Here is a 13,597-nt window from a genome sequence, read left to right as displayed (position 1 = left end):
GACCCTGGCCAGTTTGGCTCAGTGGTGAGAGTATCTGCCTGCAAAACAGGGGGTCCCAGGTTTGATTCTGGCCAAGGGCACATACATTTTTTGCTGTTTATCCCCAGCCCTTGTTGTGGTTGTGCAGGTGGCAGCCAATCGATGTCTCTCTCACATCAATGTTTCTTTCTTTTTCTTTCTCCCCCTCTTACTCAGTCTGAAGATAAATGTAAAAATATCCTTGGGTGAGGATTCAAAAAATAAGGGCCCATGCACACACTTACTCTGACTCACTCCCTCCAGGCTTCAATGGGGGGAGGCAACTTGAAAGGCACCAGGGACATATAGGTAAGAACTGAGTTGTTTGGCATCAGATCGAGAGCAGGAGCTTTCTCCTGGACAGATGTGCTGGTGGAGGCCATTGTTCCTTTGGTGAGCCCTTCCCCCATGGGGCCGTCAGACAGGTGCCATTTCCAGGACTCCAGCAACCTGGTTCACACTGTTTTCCCCTGCCCTGGTGATCCCCTGAGGCCTACCCCACCCAACTTTCAGGCCCACCCAAGTTGTTTGTAGGGGATTTATAATAGGATTGGCCTGTCTTGGCTCCTGCTTCAGATTTTCCTAAATTCTTTCAAACAAGAAGCATCTGGCCTCAGCAAACCCCATACCTCTTGCTAAATGGACCCCATCTTGGTTCACAGCCAGTCTTGGTTCACTGCTTGGCCTTGCCGAGGCACCTCCAAGTCTAGCACAAGAAGTAGCCATCAACAGATAGCTTTGTAGCTTATGCCTGGTGGCTCCGGGTAGAACATAGGCAGTTGTTGACTTTGCCCCAGGGCCAACTCACCCAGTGAACAGCGTTAGACAACACCGAAGCACCACCACCCAACCACCTCCGAAAGCGACACACTCAAGGAGTAGACTCAGTGGGTACCAGATCCCTGCTGAAATAAGTTTTACTCTGTGTGGTGGGCCTCTGCATAGCTGGTCATCCAAGGTGGTCAGAGGTCAGTGGTTAGTGGGCACAGCCAGACTTTGCAGCTGATCAGCCTGAATAAATCCCTTACATTGAAGTGCCAACAGCAATCAATACTCAATTACAGTTGAAAGGTGTACATTCCACATGAGGGGTGCACCTCGATGGCCCAGCTGTGTGACCAGGGAGGCTGTGCCACTAGACCCTACAGGACACCTACTATGATAGGCCACCCTAGGAAGCCTAGGAGACATAGCAACTCTACCTGATACATAGAAACATACACTGGGAGGCAGCCAAAATGAGGAGATGAAGAAACATGTCCCAAATGAAAGAACAAAACAGAACTCCAGGAAAAGAACTAAACAAAATGGAGATAAGAAATCTAACAGGTGCAGTGTTCAAAACACTGATTATAAGGATGCTCAATGAACTTAATGAGAATTTCAAGGAACTTTGTGAGAACATCAAGGAACTTAATGAAGACCTCAAGAGCATTAAAAAGGACCAGTCAGAAATTAAGGATGCACTAACTGAAATAAAGAATAATTTACAGGGAATCAGTAGTAGAGTAGGTGAAGCCAAGAAGCAAACCATTGATTTGGTTATTAGGAAGCAAAAAACATCCAATCTGAACAGCAAAAATCAAAAAAGAATCTAAAAAATGAGGATAGTGTAAGGAACCTCTGAGACAGCTTCAAGCATACCAACAGTCTCATCGTGGGAACGCTGGAAGGAGAAGAGAGAGAGAGCAAGAAGTTGAAAACCTGGTTTAATAAATAATGACAGAAAACTTCCCTTACTTGGTGAAGGAAACAGTCATAGAAGTCCAGGAAGCACACAGAGTCACAAACAAGATGACCCCAAAGAGACCCACAACATAATCAAAATGCAAAAGGTTAAAGTCAATGAGAGAATCTTAAATGCAACAAGAGAAAAGCAATTTATTACCTACAAGGGAGCTTCCATAAGACTATCACTGATTTCTCAACAGAAACTTTGCAGGCCAGAAAGGAGTGGCAAGAAGTATTCAAAGTGATGAAAAGCAAGGACCTACAACCAAGCTTACTCTATCCTGCAAAGCTATCATTTAGAATCAATGCACCTTTAAAGCGCTTCCCAGACAAAAAAAAAAAAAAGCTAAAGGAGTTCATCACCACCAACCAGTATTATATAAAATGTGGAAGGATCTTCTTGAAGAAGAAGAAGAAAATGAAGATAAAAATATGAATGATAAAATGGAAATAAATCTACTAAATATATCTACTACAATTGAATCTGCAAGCAAAATGACTAAGCAGAACAGAAACAGACTCATAAAAAAAAAGAACTTTTTGTTGAGAGGGAGGTTGGGGAGATGGGTGAAAAAGATGAAGGGTTAAGAAAAAATATATGTACTCCCATGTTCATAGCAGCACTATTTACAATAGCTAAGATCTGGAAACAGCCCAAGTGTCCATCAGTAGACGAATGGGTAAAAAAGCTGTGGTACATATACACAATGAAGTACTATGGAGCTGTAAAAAAGAAAGATCTCTTATCCTTTGAGACGACATGGAGGGACCTGGAAAGTATTATCCTAAGTGAAATAAGCCAAGCAGAAAAAGACAAATACCACATGATCTCACTTATTTGTGGAATATAATGAACATAACAGTCTGAGGAATAGGGTAGGCCCAGAAACATGGAAGGAGGGTACAGACTGAAAACCCTCAGAAGAGGGAGGGGTGGGGGGAGGAAAGAGAAACCACAGAACTTATATGCATGTATGCATAACCAATGAACATGGACAACAAAGCCAGGGATGGGGCAGGGGAATGGGGAGGAGGGTATCAATGGGGTAAAAAAGGAGAAACATCTGTAACAAAAATAAAATAAAATATAAAGAAGTACAAATTGACTGTTAGACTGATGAACCTCAAAGGGAAGGGGGAAGGAGAGGCAGGAAGAGATAAACCAAAGAACTTATGTGGATATATGCATAACCAGTGGACACAAACAATAGTGTGAGGAAGGCAAAAGAAGGGTGCGAGTATAGAGGATAGGGTCATTGGGGAAAAAATGAGGGACATATATAATACATTCAACAATAAAATTAGTTTTTTAAAACGTTAATTCTGAAAAAAAAATATATTAGGGAAGAACTTTAAAAGTTCTTTAAAATTAATTCTCAATTGTTTCTTATTTTGTAAGTGGAGTTTGGAAGTATATATGCATATATTGGCTTTCATAGTCTTTAATTTCATACTTTGTTATAAGTTTAAGAATCTACTTTTATAAATGATTTTCAGAGTTCACCTGAGATTTACATGCAAGAAATGACTGTTCTTTTTTTTTTTTTCTTTAAAGGAACTCTTTTATATTTATTTATTTATTTATTTATTTATTTATTTATTTATATCCTGTATTTTCAGATAGAGCGAGAGGGAGAGAGGAGAGAAGAGAGAGAGAGAGAAACATTGATGTGAGAGACACACATTGACTGGTTGCCATCCACATGACCCCAACTGGGACAGGGACAATCTGCAACTGAGGTACATGCTCTTAGTGGAAACCAAACCCAAGAGTCTCTGGTCTGTAGGTCGATGCTGTAACCTCTAATACAAACTGTCCATGGCTTTCTTTTATTTTTAAATTTACTTATTGATTTTAGAAAGACAGAAAGGGATAGAGAGAAAAAAAAGAGAGAAATAATAATTTGTTGTATGTGCTCTGACTAGAGATTGAATCTACAACCTTGGTGCATCAGTAAGAAACTCTAATGAACTTTGCCATCAGTCAGGGATTGACTTTTTGGGTTTTATTAAAAATTTTAAAATCTGAAGAAAGAAAAAAAAACCCACAGCAGAATGAATGGAAGCTAAACAGTTAATCTTCCAGGACCAAATTGCAATTACAACTAAAATAAAGACAAATCATCAGGAAAAACCAACTGAAGAACAGCTGGACAGAACCAGGACAACCATGGATGCCAAAATGAGCCTGTTAGAAATTGCAGGGGTATGTGGGGGCAGTCTGGAGCCCATGGGCAACAGCAGAGAGCTGTATTAGCTGTGTGCACTTTCTGCTGAGAAAGCAGGTTTAAAACAAACAAACCAACAAACAAACAAACAAACCAGCTGTAGCCACTCACCATGGGCTCTGACAGAGGAAGGGCAGACTGGACTGGAACTGAGTGAAAAGAGGGCTGCTGGCTTCAGAGGGGTGGATTCAGGGAGTTCTGTACTGAATCTCACAGGAGAATATACATCTTATTCAAAGAGCTCTTTCCCAGAGCCCTAGAGAAAAGTAAAGGCCTCTCCCAAAGGAATTCAACACCACCAGGCCAGTTCAGAGAAATGCAAATTAAGGCTCATTAATATCTCAAATTAATAAACTAGTAAGGGCTTCACTGGTAAATCAGCTATAGCCACTCACCTTGGGAGGGCAGACTTAACTAGAACTGAGTGGAGAAAATCCAGAACTCCCAGCTCAGGAGGGGTGGACACCAGGAGTTCTGTACTGAATCACTCCCTGACAACACTGTAGCCATCTTACTCAAAGAGCCCCTTCCCAGAGCCCTGGGTAGAAGCAAGGGCTCCTCTCACAGGAATTCAAAACCACTAGACCAGGTCAGAGAAATACAAATGAAAGCTCATCAAGTACTGAGGCCAATAGCCTCCAGGCAAAAAGCTACAGGATAACTGACCCTTTCCTTAGCTTGCAAATATACCCAAGAAAGTAAGACTTGACAGTGGCATTTAATGTGAGTCCTCCCACACTCATCCAAGCCCAGCAGAGGGAGCCACAACCAGAGGAACACCAATACCCACAGGGAAAATTTGGCAGGCTCCAAAACCCACTGAGACAGCCAATGTGGTGAAACAAAGCTAGTAATCACAAATGAAAGAACAAATTCTGCAGGAGAACAAATAAATGACGTAGAATTAAGCAAGATATCAAAAGGAGAGTTCAGCCCTGGCCGGTTTGGCTCAGTGGTTAGAGCGTCGACCTGTGGTCCTGAGAGACACGGGTTCGGTTCCCGCTAAGGGTGCATACCTCGGTTGCAGTTTGTCCCCGGCCCTGGTCAGTTGTGTGGGTGGCAGCCACTCGATGTGTTCCTTTCACATCGATGTTTCTCTCTCTCTCTCTGTTCCTCTCTCTCCCTCCCACTCTACCTGAACAAAAAAATGGGAAAATGTCCTTGGGTGAGGATAAAAAACAAAACAAAACAAAAAATAAACAAAAAACAAAAGGAGAGTTCAGAGCAATAATCATAAGGAAGCTCAACCACATGAGTAAAGAGCTCAATAGCACAAGTAAATATATAAAAACATTGAAAACCAACCAATTGGAAATGAAAAGTGACAGTGGAAATAAAGAAGACATTGCAAAGAATAGCCAGCAGAGTAGACAAAGCTGACGACATAGGATCAGTGAATTAGAAGACAGAGCAGAAAAATTCACCCAATCAAAAAGTCAAAAAGAAAAAACAATTAAAAAACAGGAAGACAGCCTAAGAGAACTGTGGGACAACATGAAGCATAACAACATATGCACCATAGGTGTACCAGAAGAAGGAGAAAATGAGCTAATATATTTGAAGGAATAATGACAGAAAACTTTCTTAACTTGGTGAAGAAAAAAGGCACACAAGTACAAGAAGCACAGTGAGCCCCAACTAAGAAGAACCCAAAGAGGCCAACACCAAGGCACATAATAATTAAAATGCCAAAACTTAAAGACAAAGAGAGATCCTAAAAGCAGCAAGAGATAAGCAACAGGTTACCTACAAAGAAACCCCCATAAGGCTATGAGTTGACTTCTCAACAGAAACACTGCAGACCAGAAGGGAATGGCATGAAGTAATCAAGGTAATGAAAAACAAGAATCTGAACCCAAGAGTACTCTATCCATCAAGGCTATCATTCAAAATAGAAGGTGAAATAAAGAGCTTCCCAGACAAAAAAGGCTAAGGGACTGTATTAGCACCAAACCAGCACTGCAAAAATGTTAAAAGGACTGCTGTAATTAATAGAAGAAATAGGAAGAAAAAAATAACCGCAATAAACAAAAAGGGTGATAAATAATTACATATCAATAATAACCTTAACTGTAAATGGAAGAAAAGACACAGAGTAGCTGAATGGTTGAGAAAGCATGACTCATATATATTGTTTACAGGAGACCCACTTTACAACAAAAGACTCCCATTGGTTCAAAGTGAAGGGATGGAAAAAGTTTCCCAAGCCAACAGAAAAGAAAAAAAGCTGGGGTAGCAATACTCATATCCGATAAATTAGACTTCGAAATGAAGGCCATAAATAGAGACAAAAAAAGGCTACTACATAATATTGAAAGGATCTATCCAACAGGAAGATGCAACCTTGGTAAACATATATGCACCCAATATAGGAGCACCAAAATATATTAAAAATCTTCTGGAGGTCTTCAAAGGAGAATTCGATAGCAATACAATCATAGCAGGGGACTTCAACACTCTACTGACATCACTGGATAGATCCTTTAGACAAAATATTAGCAACAAAACAGACTCTAAATGATGCACTAGATCAAATGGATTTAATAGATATCTACAGAGAATTACACCCCAAAACTGAAGAATTCACATTTTTCTCAAGTGCACATGAGACATTCTCAAAGATACACCATATGTTAGGACACAAATGTAGTCTCTACAAATTCAAGAAGATTGAAATCATATTAGGCATCATCTCCGATCACAATGGCATGAAAGCAGAAATCAATTACAATAAAAACAGTCAAAATCACTCAAATACAGGGAGGCTAAATAACATATTATTAAACAATGAATGGGCTATCAAGGAGATCAAGGAAGAATTAAAAAAAATTCCTGAAAACCAAGGAAAATGAATACACAACAACACAAAATCTATGGGGTGCAGGGAAAGCAGTTGTGAGAGGGAAGTTCATTGCACTACAGACCTACCTCAAAAAACAAAAAAATTTTGAATTGAATATCTAACATCACAAATTAAAGAACTTGAATGTAAACAAAAAGAAAAACACAAAGCAAGTAGAAGAAAAGAAATAGTTAATGTCAGAGCATAAATAAGCAACATAGAAATTAAAACACAATTCAAAATATCAATGAAACAAAGAGCTGGTTCTTTGAAAAAATAAACAAGATTGATGGACCTTGAGCCAGTCTCACTAAGAAACAAAAATACAGGATCCAAATAAACAAAATCAGAAATAAAAGAGAAGAAGTAACAACTGACACCAAAGAAATACAAAAGATTATTTATTTATTTATGTATTTATTTATTTATTTTTAATCCTCACCCAAAGACATTCTTCCATTTTTTATTCAGATAGAGCAGGAGGGAGAGAGAGAGAAACATCGACGTGAAAGGGACACATCGAGTGGCCGCCACCCGCATGACCCAGCCAGGGCCAAGGACAAACTGCAGCCGAGGTACGTGTCCCTAGCGGGAACCGAACCCAGGTCTCTGTGGACTGCAGGCCAACACTCTAACTGCTGACCCAAACTGGCCAGGGCACAAAGGATCATTTAAAAATATTATGAACAATTATACGCCAACAAATTGGACAATATAGGTTAAATGGATAAATTTCTAGAAATCACCCAGTTTCCCAAAACTGATCTGGGAAGAGATATAAAACTTGAACAATCCAATAACAATTAAGAAAATTGAAGATGTAATCAACATCTTCAGGAAACAAAAGCCTGGGTCTGGATGGATTCACAGGGGAATTTTACCGAACATTCCAAGAACTAGCACCCATTCTCTTCAAATAATTCCAAAAATCCAAGAAGAAGGAAGACTTCCAAACTCATTTTATGAGGCCAGAATAATTCTAATTCCAAAACCAGATAAAGACACTACAAAGAAAGAAAACTACAGGCCAATATCCCTGATAACCATAGATGGCAAAATAATTAACAAAATATTAGTACATCAGATCCAGCAATGTATCAAAAAAATTATTCATCATGACCAAGTGGGATTCATCCCAAGGATTCAAAGCTGGTACAATATTTGCAAATCAATAAATGTGATACATCACATAAACAAAATGAAAGTAAAAACCATGTGATCATATCAATATATGCTGAAAAAGCATTCAACAAAATACAGCACACATTTCTGATAAAAATGTTCAGCAATATGGGAGTAGAGGGATCATATCATGACATAATAAAGGCCATATATGAAAAACCTACAGCCAACAACATAGTCAATGGAAAAAAAATAGAAGCATTTTCTTTAAGAACAGGAACATAACAGTGATGCCCACTTTCACCACTTCTATTTAACATAGTACTGGAAGTCTTAGCCATGGCAATTAGACAAGAAGGAAAAATAAAAGGTATCCAATTTGGAAAGGAGGAAGTAAAACTGTCATTACAGATGACATGATATTGTACACAAAAATCCCTAAAGGCTCCATCAAATCCTTCTAGAGCTAATAGATAAATTTGACTAAGTAGCAGGACACAAAATTAACATCAAGAAATTGATAGCAATCTTATACACCAACAATGAACTCACAGAAAGGGAAACCAAAAAATAAGTCCCATTTACCATTGCAGCAAAAAGAGTAGGATACATAGGAATAAACATAACCCATGAAGTAAAGGACCTGTTCTTAGGTAACAATAGGACATGGAAAAAAGAAATAAAGGAAGATTTAAAAATGTGGAGCCTGGTGGATGTGGTTCACTGGTAGAGTGTTGTCCCATGCACCAAGAAGTCACCAGTTCGGTTCCCGGTAGGGGCACATGCCTGGGTTGTGGGCCCGATTCCCAGTGGGGGGCATACAGGAGGCGGCCAACTGATGTTCTCTCTCATTGATGTTTCTATCTCTCTCTCCCTCTCCCTTTGTCTCTCTCTAAAAGCAGTAAAGAAAAAATACTTTTAAAAAAAGTGAAAGCATATATCTTGTTCATGGATCGAAAGAATGAACATCATTAACATGTCCATACTCCCCAAAGCAATCTACAGATTCAGTGCAATCCCCATTAAAATACCAATGTCATATTTCATGGAACTAGATCAAATACTCCAAAAGTTTATATAGAACCAAAAAAGACCCTAAATAGCCACAGCAATCTTGAAAAAGAAGAACAAAGTAAGAGGGATCACAATACCGAATATCAAGTTATACTACAAAGCCATTGTAATAAAAACAGCCTGGTACTGGCATAAGAACAGGCACATAGATCAGTTGAATAGGACCGAGAACTCAGAAATTGACCCAAGAAATTATGCTCAATTAATATTTGACAAAGGTGGCAAGAGCATACAGTGGAGTAAGGACAGCCTCTTTAATAAATGGTGTTGAGAAAATTGGACAATTACATGCAAAATAATGAAATTCGACCACCAACTTACACCATATACAAGAATAAACTCAAAATGAATAAAAGACTTAAATGTGACTCATGAATCCATATAAATCCTAGAAGAAAATGTAGGTAACAAAATTTCAGCCATCACACACAGCGGAATTTTCTTTTTCTTTTTTTTTTTCCTGTGGCTTTAACATTTTTATTTTTATTTTATTTATTTATTTATTTTTAATATATATATTTTTTTATGAATTTTTATTTATTTTTTTGTTACAGATATTTTACCTTTTTACCCCATTGGCACCCCCCACCCCACCCCCCCTCCACCCTGTCCCCGGCTTAGTTGTCCATGTCCATTGGTCATGCATACATGCATATAAGTTCTGTGGTTTATCTCTTCCCATCCCCCCCACCCCCCATCCCCTCTTCTGAGGGATGTCAGTCTGTGCCCTACTTCCATGTGTCTGGGTCTACTGTATTCCTCAGACTGTTATGTTCATTATATTCCGTATATAAGTGAGATCATGTGGTATTTGTCTATTTCTGCTTGGCTTCTTTCACTTAGGATAATACTTTCCAGGTCCCTCCATGTCGTCTCAAAGAAAAAAAGATCTTTCTTTCTTACTGCTGCATAGTACTCCATTGTGTATATGTACCACAGCTTTTTTATCCATTCGTCTACTGGTGGACACTTGGGCTGTTTCCAGATCTTAGCTATTGTAAATAGTGCTGCTATGAACATGGGGGACAGCGGAATTTTCAATGATACATCACCTAAGGCATGAGAAACAAAGGAAAAAATGAACACATGGAACTACATCAAACTAAAAAGCTACTGCATAGAAAAAGAAACAAGCCTCAAAATGGAAAGGGAACCCACTATATGGGAGAGTATAATTGCCAATGATATATCAGATAAGGGGTGAATTTCCGAAATATATAGAGTACTCATACAACTCAACAAAAGGAAGACAAAGAATCCAATTAAAAAATGAGCTGAGGGCCTAAAGAGACACCTCTCCAAACAGAACATACAAATGGCCAAGAGACATGAAAAAATGCTCAACGTCACTAATCATCAGAGAGATGCAAATTAATACAAGTAGGAGGTATCATCTCACACATGCCAGAATGGCTGCCATCAACAAATTATCAAACAAGTGCTGGGGAGGGTGTGAAGAAAAGGGGACTCTAGCCCTGGCTGGTTTGGCTCAGCGGTTACAGCATTGGCCTGCGGTCCAGAGAGACCGGGGTTTGGTTCCCCCTAAGGGCAGGTACCTTGGTTGCAGTTTGTCCCCAGCCCTGGTTGGGGTCGTGCGGGAGGCAGCCACTAGATGTGTTCCTTTCACATTGATGTTTCTCTTTTCTCTCTCTTCCTCTCTCTCTCCCACTCTATCAAAAAGAAAGAAAGAAAGAAAAAGAAAGAAAGAAAGAAAGAAAGAAAGAAAGAAAGAAAGAAAGAAAGAAAGAAAGAAAGAAAAAGGGACTCTAGTACACTGCTTGTGGGAATGCAGACTGGTGCAGCCACTATGAACGACAATATGGTATTTTCTCAAAAAAATTAAAAATTGAACTTCCATTTGATCCAGTGATCCCATTCCTAGGAATATATCCTAAGAAGATATATCCTAAGAAGTCTGCAACACCAATCCAAAAGAATATATGTACCCCTATGTTTATAGCAGCGCTATTTACAATTGCTAAGATCTGTAAACCGCCCAAGCATCCATCAATAGATGAGTGGATAAAAAAGCTGTGGTACATATACACAATGAAATACTATTCAGCTGTAAGAAAGAAAGCTCTCTTATCCTTTGGATGGACCTGGAGGGTATTATGCTAAGCGAAATAAGCCAATCAGAGAAAAACAAATATCACTCAATCTCACTTATTTGTGGAATATAATGAACAAAACAGTCTGATGAACAGAACGGACCCTGGAGACATGAATGTGGAGTAGAGACTGACAAATCTCAGAAGAGAGCGACAGGGGAGAAAAGAGACAGACCACAGAATTTATATGCATGTATGAGTAACCAATTGATATAGACAACTAGGGGGGGGGGGGGCAGGAGGAGGGTGCCAATGTGGGGAAAAGGAGAATCATTTGCAACAAAACTAAATTTATTAATAAAAAACTTAAAAAAAATCTCACCCACATTCATTGGTTGAATTTATATATTAGTCAATATACCTATGTTCATGGATAACAAACATCCTAAGTAAATGGTTATCTGTAATTAGTGACTCATCTAAACCTGGATAATCCAAAGAACGGACAAATGTGTTTGAAAGGGAATTTGCCTTTTCTTCTTCAAGGCAACATACTTTCTTATAGAGGACTAAAGAGAGGGAATTTTGGACACTCTTTCAGCTCGTGTGTCCGGTTCTCTCTGGCTCACTTGGCACCCAAGCCGCAGCACCGTGGACGCCCTGAGACAAGTGGTCAATTTCGTGTTGGGCAGGCCAAGCTGCCCTGCTAGGTATTATTGCAGATACAAAAAAATTTTGTTAGGCTACAAAGGCATTGGGATTGGTGTTCTTGAAATGAGCCACAGGTCATCAGACTTCGCTAAGATTCTTAACAACACAGAAACTTGTGTGGGAATTGCTAGCTGTTCCATGTAACTCTGAGGTAATTTTTATGCAAAGAGGTGGGTCTGGCCAGTTCAGTGCTGTCCCCTTAAATCCGTTTGGACTTAAAGCTGGACAGTGTGCCAACTATGTGGTGACAGGAGCTTAGTCAGCTAAAGCCTCAGAAGAAGCTGAGAACTTTGGGACTGTGAACATCCTAACCCCAAACTTGGGAGATGCACAAATATTCTAGACCCAAGCACATGGACCCTCAGTCCCGAGGCCTCCTATGTATACTATTGCACCAACCAGACCGTGCACAGGGTGGAATTTGATTTTATCCCAAACCAGTGGACATTTACAAGTTGGGGGTGATTTTTGCTGGTGCGCAGAAGAACTTTGGCTCTGCAGGGGACACGGTGGTGATCATCCGAGATGACCTGCTGGGGTTCTCCCTCAGAGAGTGCCCCTTGGTCCTGGACTACAAAGTGCAGGCCGGAAACAAATCCTTGTACAACACACCTCCCTGCTTCAGCATGTAAGTCGTGGGCTTGGTCCTGGAGTAGATTGAGAACAATAGCGATGCGTCAGCCATCGTGAAGTTCAGTTTATCAAATCTTAGATGATTTATGATATTATTGATAATTCTCAAAGATTCTATGTATGTTCAGTAGAACCTCAAAAAAGAAGCAAGATGAATATTCCATTCCGCATTGGCAACGCCAAAGGAGACGATGTGTTAGAAAAATGATTTCTCGAAAAAGCCCTTGAATTGAATATAATCTTGTTGAAAGGGCATAGGTGTGTGGGAGGCATCCCGGCCTCTCTGTATAATGCGGTCACCATCGAGGATATTCAGGAGCTGGCGGCCTTCATGAAGCAATTTTTGGAGATGAATGAGCTGTGAACACATTCCAACCGATATATACTCTACCCTTGAACAATGTCCAGAATTTAAAGTAACTTAATGACTTCAAAAACTTAACCATGGTATTTTTCTTAGAGGAACATGCTTATTATCTATCTACCTCTCCCTCACCCCTTCCCCGTCCCCCGCCTCCCACCTCCCACCCCCGCAAAGAACAGCAAAATATCCACAGTTCTGCAAAGCTGGTGGGACTTAACCTTAATTTTGACTTGAATTGGAGGCATTTAAAATTTTTTCCTTTAGCTTTTCTAACGAGTCCGCCTTATGTTGTCTTTGTTGCTATTTTTTCTAGCTGGATTTCAGTATTCACACTTGCCTGTGAACTTACACAAAGGGCAGTTAATATTTCTGGAAACACACGGACTCATAGCAATGAGAGTGGGTGGGGTCTGCTAGGTTCTGAATCTTGATCCTAGATGATAGCAAAAGACTTGGGAAAAATGTCTCCAAGATGTAATACTGCATATTTAAGAAAGAACGCATTTCCATCATTGACATGCACATACATTGTAAAACGACTAGGTATGTAAATTATATGATGAATTATAATCACATTTACTTTTGTTCCCTATTTCTTAAAAAAGATATTTTAGTTTCTATGTAAAACCTTTTAAAGGCTCAGTGACATTTCTTAGCAACCCTGATTTGTTTTATAAATCAAAATTATTTTAATAAGATTAACTTTGTTGACATACAGAATAATTCTGGTAGCAAGAATGCAAACTAAACAATCAGAGCCCTGTATAAAGAATCTAAAGGCAACCTAACCCTATCTTCACCCTAAACACCTGCCCCAGGCAGT

The 13,597-nt window shown here is 39.5% G+C and overlaps 1 pseudogene; it reads left to right on the top strand.

Moving 5' to 3' along the window:
• Positions 1 to 3,919: 3,919 nt before the first annotated feature.
• On the top strand, positions 3,920 to 12,774 carry LOC118619663 (annotated as a pseudogene).
• The last annotated feature ends 823 nt before the right edge of the window (positions 12,775 to 13,597 follow it).

This window comes from Molossus molossus, unplaced genomic scaffold (genome assembly GCF_014108415.1).
Source record: "Molossus molossus isolate mMolMol1 unplaced genomic scaffold, mMolMol1.p scaffold_m16_p_7, whole genome shotgun sequence".
In the NCBI taxonomy this organism is placed as follows: Eukaryota; Metazoa; Chordata; class Mammalia; order Chiroptera; family Molossidae; genus Molossus; species Molossus molossus.
Note: the sequence above shows the minus strand (reverse complement) of the source record. Positions and strands in the feature narration are given on the sequence as shown.